The sequence below is a fragment of the Medicago truncatula genome, chromosome 8 (genome assembly GCF_003473485.1).
Source record: "Medicago truncatula cultivar Jemalong A17 chromosome 8, MtrunA17r5.0-ANR, whole genome shotgun sequence".
Lineage (NCBI taxonomy): Eukaryota > Viridiplantae > Streptophyta > Magnoliopsida > Fabales > Fabaceae > Medicago > Medicago truncatula.
In genome coordinates this window covers 20,845,022-20,852,551 of record NC_053049.1, presented here as the reverse complement: position 1 = coordinate 20,852,551, position 7,530 = coordinate 20,845,022, and positions in this window count along the sequence as shown.

Here is a 7,530-nt window from a genome sequence, read left to right as displayed (position 1 = left end):
GTTTTAATCCTAACTGCCAAGAGAGAGAAGTTTTTCACGTGTTTGTGATGTGGCACTGGTTCAATGGGTCTCTGTGTGGATTTCTCTGACACTGTGCACTATTTATAAGCTGCCACTTGTACTTGAGATCCAATGAAATGGTGACACCTGGACATGTATGAAAAATGGCTCTGCCTTGGACTTGTTGTGACCTAAGGACCTTTCTGCAAAAAATGTAAAATTGAGGACTAAACTGCAATTAACAATATTGGACTAAAATGCAAATTTAAAAAGCTTTGGACTAAAGTGCAATTCTGGAAACTTGCTTGAGGGACCAGAATGCAATTAAAAATAAAATTGAATTAAAATTGGTAAATTGGAAAAAAAAAGTAAAGTGAAACCTAAAATAACACCAACAAAGGACTAAAACGAACCAATTACAACAATGAGGTATTTTAAAATACCTCTCTGTCGAATTTTGGACGGGAAAAGACTAAAATGCCCCTAGGGACTAAGCTGACTCAAACTGACTCAGACACAATTTTGAAATGGTTTTTAAACAAAGACTCAACGATGATTTGAAAAACAAGCCGAAAAGACTCAAAGACAAATACAGGGACTAAAATGGGTTCCACTGCAGGAAATGACCAAAATACCCCTTTTGTATGATTTTTGAAATAACATGCAGGAAAAGCAATGCAATGATTCAGAGAGTTTTCAAATGACTTGTAATGTAAGAAAGACACTTTGGGATGATCTTATGCAAGAAAAACACAGGCAAAACCATGATTTGAAAATACCTTGAGATAGAGACAGTAAAATATGCAGATGAAAATAAAGTGAAGATTCAAAGTAAAACAACAGTAAATTGACAATTATCATTGGTAGAACAGAAATTTGAACGAGTATTTTTAGTTCCAAAATCAGGGTAAACAATAACAAAATAATATTAATCAAAGTAATTTGAATCATAATTAACATCATATCAATCTTAAACAACTTTGCATATTTGATAAACAATTATCACGTAATCACATATTCAATCATCATCAACAATCATAGCATCTTAGACACGACAATGCGACAATGCTCTTAGACTCCTTATATGCATGTGGTACCAATCGTCATCATAAGTATTAATATACTTTAAACGTGCGGAGGACAAAGCTCCTAATAATCGTGTGGAGGACAGAGCTCCTATCATGGTGAGGACTAAGCTCAATGCATGAATGCTAATGCATGGACTCTATCAACAAATCATCGTAATCATCATATCAATATGCATCCAATAATTTGGAGCTAAACGTCATCTTATTCATCATATATAGACATTATGCACTTAGTTAAATAACAGCAGCAACATAGTCAAGTCACAATAACGGATGATATCAATATATCAATTGCAATTCATTAGCATCATAATTATTCATTCATATCTTACATAATGCATAATACATTAACTCATACTCAATTAATAACAACATATCTTAAACGGTCTTACAGATTGTATTAAACGTCATCATTAGGTTTCATTACTAATTAGGGGTTCACTCTTGATCAAAACGTGCGACACAGATCGCACAAACACTCAAAGCACTCCAAACTGGAAGTGCTCGCGAGGCGAGAGTATCTATTCGCCATGGCGAGTACAAGCCAACTTCCCAACTAATGTTGTTCTAGGTTCAATCTTGTCCTACATTCATTCCTAATCATTACTAGGTATGTTCAGGCACTCAAAGGCACTCAAGGTCCAACTAAAAAGTCGAAATTGCAAAATCTTACATGCTCTCTGCCCTAGCTCGCTATGGCGAGTAAGGTTGCTCGTTGTGGCGAGCTGCATTGTGCAACTCGCGAGGCGAGGGAAAAGGGGTCGTGAGGCGAGCGATGAATGTTCATCACTCGCGAGGCGAGACTCATAGCTCGCTGTGGCGAGGGATGAATGTCGTTACGGCCGTACCTGCTATTTTCTCAAAAAGTCAGCGATTCACATGGTTCTAAGCCTAACATTGATTCCAAAGTTCGTCCTAAATATTATACAAGGTCTAGGAGCACTTTCTACATCAATTTAACCAATTCCTACCGTTTGATCATCAATTCTAGGGATTTGACCTAGTTTTCGTTTTCTCCAATTCAATCCTAAAGCTTGCTAACTAATATCAGAATTACAATCAATTAACATTACTGAGTTATTAGTCTCACCCTTACCTGGTTATGAAGAAATCGCAGCTCTCTCTTTGATCTTCTCCCTTCTAAGCTTTTCTCCCTTTTCCAAAAGTTTTCACGTAGAATAGTTTTTCTAACAATTAGGTCTTCCCTATTTATATCTCTTCCTAATTTCTTATCTTATCTCACTTTCTCCCCCAAAACTATCTAAAATATCAAAACAGCCCTCAACTAAATATTTTTCATATTTCTATTTTCTTATCAAATCTTATTTTATTTAACAATAAAATAAGTCTCATAATCTTATCAAAACACATCAAATTATCCAAATCAACTTAAATCATCTTAATCAACAAAACTCACACATATATTATAAAAATATAATATAATCGCTTAAACTCGATTAAATAAATAATTAAACGAAAGTGGGCGTTACAACTCTCCCCCACTTAAAAGATTTTCGTCCTCGAAAATTTACCTCAAGCAAACAATTCTGGATAAGACTCCAGCAACTTACTTTCAAGCTCCCACGTCAAGCTTTCACCAGTCGCTCCAGCCCAAACGACTCTAACAAGGGATATCTCCTTGCCTCTCAACGTCTTCACTTTACGATCATCAATCCTCACCGGTAAAGTCTCTACCGTAAGGTTGTCTCTAACTTGCACATCGTCACTTTGGATCACATGAGATGGATCCGGAACATACTTCCGAAGTTGCGACACATGGAAAACGTCGTGCAAATTCGAAAGATGCGGTGGTAAACCCACTCGATAATCCACCGTTCCAACTCTTTCTGATTCGAAAGACGCCATGGCGAGTACAAGCCAACTTCCCAACTAATGTTGCGACTCTACGACGCTTTCATTTTCTCTTGAATCATCTTAACTTTCTCAGTAGTCTGCTGAACAATCTCTGGTCCTAAGACCACTCTTTCACCTGACTCAAACCAACACAACAGAGTTCTGCATCTCCGACCATACAAAGCCTCAAAAGGTGCCATTCCAATACTAGAATGATAACTATTATTGTATGTGAACTCGATCAACGGAAGATGACTATCCCAAGTTCCTCCTTGCTCAAGCACACAAACTCTCAACAAATCCTCTAGCGACTGAATTGTCCTCTCCGACTGACCATCTGTGAAGCTGTTATGAGATGTTAGTGTTGATTATGATCTGATATAATGTTAAATTGCATTACTTGAATTATGAATGAATGATTGAGATGTTACTTGATGTTATTTGATGTCGTTATATGATGTCATACTGTTGTTGTAATCTGCCTATGCTGCCATTATTATTTAACCAAGCTGCATGAGTAAGTCCAAGTTGATCAAGATGATGTTGAACCTCCAAATTATTGGATAAATAAGAGATGATGATTGTGATGATTAAGAGATCGAGTCCATGCATTAGCATACATTTGTTGGGGGCTCATGCCCTGGAGCTTTGTACTCAACACGATGGAGCTTTAGCTCAATTAGCGATGGGGGCTCATGCCCTGAATTGGTACCACATACATATAAGAGGTCTAAGTTGCATAGTCGCATAGTCGAGTCAATGATGAAAGATGTTAAGATGTTATGAGATTTATGATGCTTTAATGAAGTGATTACATGATATAACTATTATCTATGATGCTATGATGTTTATGATGGTTATGTTGAAGATTTATGTTGTTAATACGATTGTTGAATTATATTGATTAATATTATTGTTTTGTGAAATCTCACCCCTTCTGCTTGGAAATGTTGCTCTTCGTATGAGTAACTTGCAGGTGATCGAGCGTAGGTTGTTGTTGTGCTGTCGTGAGTGGCCTTGCCTCACTGAGTCTTAGGTTGCTCTGATACGTAACGGGATGGGGTATTTGATTGCATGCTTCTATTCCTTTACGTATTAACTTTTGAAATTATGATTGCTATTGTCAAACTGAATTTATGATGTGATATGATGAGGCCTGCGTTCCAAGACAATTTATGATTTTTGAATTAATTCCGCTGCTTTTACGTTTAAGTTTACTTTGAAAGATAAATTGTTATTTATCTATTTGAGATTTTTAAGAAGTGTGATATCCCGTTTATGTGATGTTTTACTCTGATTGTTGTTGAAATTTTTATGCTGGGAAAATGGGGTGTTACAATTGGTATCACAGCAGGTCGGTCCGTCCGGCCAATTAGAAGAGTCGTGTCGAGTTTTAGTAATATTTGTATTACTATCTTATGTTGTTGTTACCTGTTGTGTAGACTCTCAAAGATGGATGGAAGAAACGATGCTGCGATTGCTGCTGCACTAGAAGCTGTAGCACAAGCTGTTGGACATCAGCCTAATGCTGGTGCGAATGCTGAATCGAGGATGCTTGAGACCTTTATGAGGAATCATCCTCCTACTTTCAAGGGAAGATATGACCCCGATGGAGCCCAGACGTGGCTTAAGGAGATAGAAAGAGTTTTCTGTGTTATGCAGTGCACTGAAGTTCAGAAGGTGCGATTTGGTACACATCAGCTGGCTGAGGAAGCTGATGATTGGTGGGTTAGTCTTCTACCTATCCTGGAGCAAGATGGTGCTGCTGTGACTTGGGCTGTGTTTAGGAGGGAGTTCCTAAGCAGATACTTTCCGGAAGATGTTCGCGGGAAGAAAGAGATCGAATTACTTGAGCTGAAGCAAGGAAACATGTCTATGACTGAGTATGCTGCCAAGTTTGTGGAATTGGCAAAGTTTTATCCGCATTACACTCCAGAGACTGCTGAGTTTTCGAAGTGTATCAAGTTCGAGAATGGGTTACGTGCTGAGATCAAGAGGGCAATTGGTTACCAACACATCCGAGTTTTCTCCGAGTTGGTGAACAGTTGCAGGATTTATGAGGAGGATACCAAGGCTCATTACAAGATCGTGAATGAGCGGAATACTAAGGGCCAGCAGAGTCGCCCTAAGCCTTATAGTGCCCCTGCTGATAAGGGCAAACAGAGAATGGTCGAGGATAGGCGGCCTAAGAAGAAGGATGTTCCTGCTGAGATTGTCTGCTTTAATTGTGGTGAGAAAGGCCACAAGAGCAATGCTTGTCCGGGAGAGGTAAAGAGGTGTTTTCGCTGTGGTAAAAAGGGTCATACACTAGCTGAGTGTAAGCATAAGGACATTATGTGTTTTAACTGCGAAGAGGAAGGTCATATTGGTTCACAATGTACGAAGCCTAAGAAGGCGCCGACTACTGGTAGAGTTTCTGCTTTGACTGGTACTCAGACCGAGAACGAGGATCGCTTGATCAGAGGTACATGTTATATTGATAATACTCCTTTAGTTACTATTATTGATACTGTAACACCCCGTTTTCCCAACGTGAAAATTTCATTTATTTAATCAGAGTAATTCACCTAAACGGAATGTCACATTCTTTTCTTAAAATCATAAACTGTATAAATAACTATTTATCCTTTAAAATTCAATAACTAAAAAGTCTTTAATACTTCGCAGCGGAAATTATTCAATAATCAAAACAGTCTTTGGCACTAAAGCCTCTGTACAATTATGTCATAAAAATCCATTCTAAAAACATAGTCATAACTCTTCAGAAACAATACGTAAGGATTGGAAAGCAATAACAAATTCCCATCCCGTTACGTATCAGAGCACCTAAGGACAGTTGAGCCACCACTCCTACTAATCATTAATACCTGCAAGTTACTCATACGAAGAGCAACATTTTCAAGCAGAAGGGGTGAGATTTCACAAAACAATAATATCAAGCATATAATTCAATAATTATATTTAACAACACAAATAACTTCATCTATTAGTAATAATAATTATTCATGTAATAATTCTTAATAACTCAACCAACTTCTAGTTATCATTTAACACATATTAACCAAATCGTAACAAACATAGATCATCACATCATAGTCATAGTTCATATATAGCATAACAACATCTTAATCCTAATTCATATACAACATAACAACATCATTAATTCATAATAATAATTATCTGTCATACCCCAAATTTTGACCTAAGGTCCCACTGACACACGTCTCCGAACTCGGACCAGACTCGCATTTCAGTGAAAAATTCGGCAGGGAGGTATTTTGAAATACCTCATAAAATTCCGAGTCGGGCCCTCTTCTCTCAGTCTTTAATTATTTATTTCCATCTTTTAAATTTTTAGTTTAGAATTCTAAATTTTAATTTTAGTCCAAAATTAGATTAAATTTCTTTTATTTTTTTATTTAAAACCAAAAATGTAGACATTATCCTTTTATTATTAATTTTTCTTTTTAAGTCCCAAAAAGTCCAAAAAATCCAAAAGTGTCCAGGTTCAAGATAACAACATCACGCATACGCTGTTCTAATCCAAATTCGGATTCACGCTTCCTCTGAAACAAATCCAGTAAAAAACAGACGCATTTCCTTTTTTCTCCTCCACAAGCCACTGATTTTGTGCTCATCAGTAACAAATTCTAGCCTCAAACTCACTCTATAAATAGAGACCTGCACAACAATAAAAAACACAAGAAAAACAGAGAAGCCACACACAACAGAATACGGGAACAAGAGAAGCCACACACAACGGCAAGCAACAAACACATCCCACAGAAAAGCAGAACCGGCACGGCAACACACACGCACCAGTCCAAACCGCAACACCAACACACGCACACGCACCAGTCCACGCCACAACACACGCACGCGCACAGAAACGGAAATACGGCCGCGGGCAACACAACACAGCACATACACGCACACACAGAGGCGCACAAACCGTCACAACAGCGACAATCACATCACGAAACCGGATCCACAAAAAAACAAAAAGGTATAAATTTCTTTCTTTTTTAGATCTAGACGTTTGGGTAAAGGTTTTGGGATTTTTGGGTTTAGTATCACGAAAGGGGGGAAAAGAGGAAGAGAAAGAGCAAAAAAAAAAAAAAAAGGAGTTTTTTAGCTCCGGCGCGGCGGCGCAGCCGCGATGGCTCGCCGGCCACCGCGCCGGACTTCTCCCGGCCGCCTCACCTCCACCGGAGAAGAAGAGAGAGGAGAGAGGATAGGGATTTAGAGAGAGAAAGAGAACGGAAGAGAGAGAAGGAGAGGTGAGAAAATGAGAGATTTAGGGTTACAACCCTTATATATCCCCCAAACGGGTCAACCCATGACCCATGACCCGCAACCCGGTTCGTTTTCCTTAAGCCCAATTCTTTTTTTTCTGCTTTCTGCACACCCCTGATTACTACTGCACCCCACCTTGTGTTTGGACCCTTTTTTTATTTTTTTTTATTCCTTTTCGTATTTGTTTATTTATTTTTAGCATTTTAATTTTTATTGCAGACCTTAGAATGTAAATAGGCTTTTTATGTAATAGTCATAGATTTTATATTTCTAACTTAGGGTAGCCGCGCTT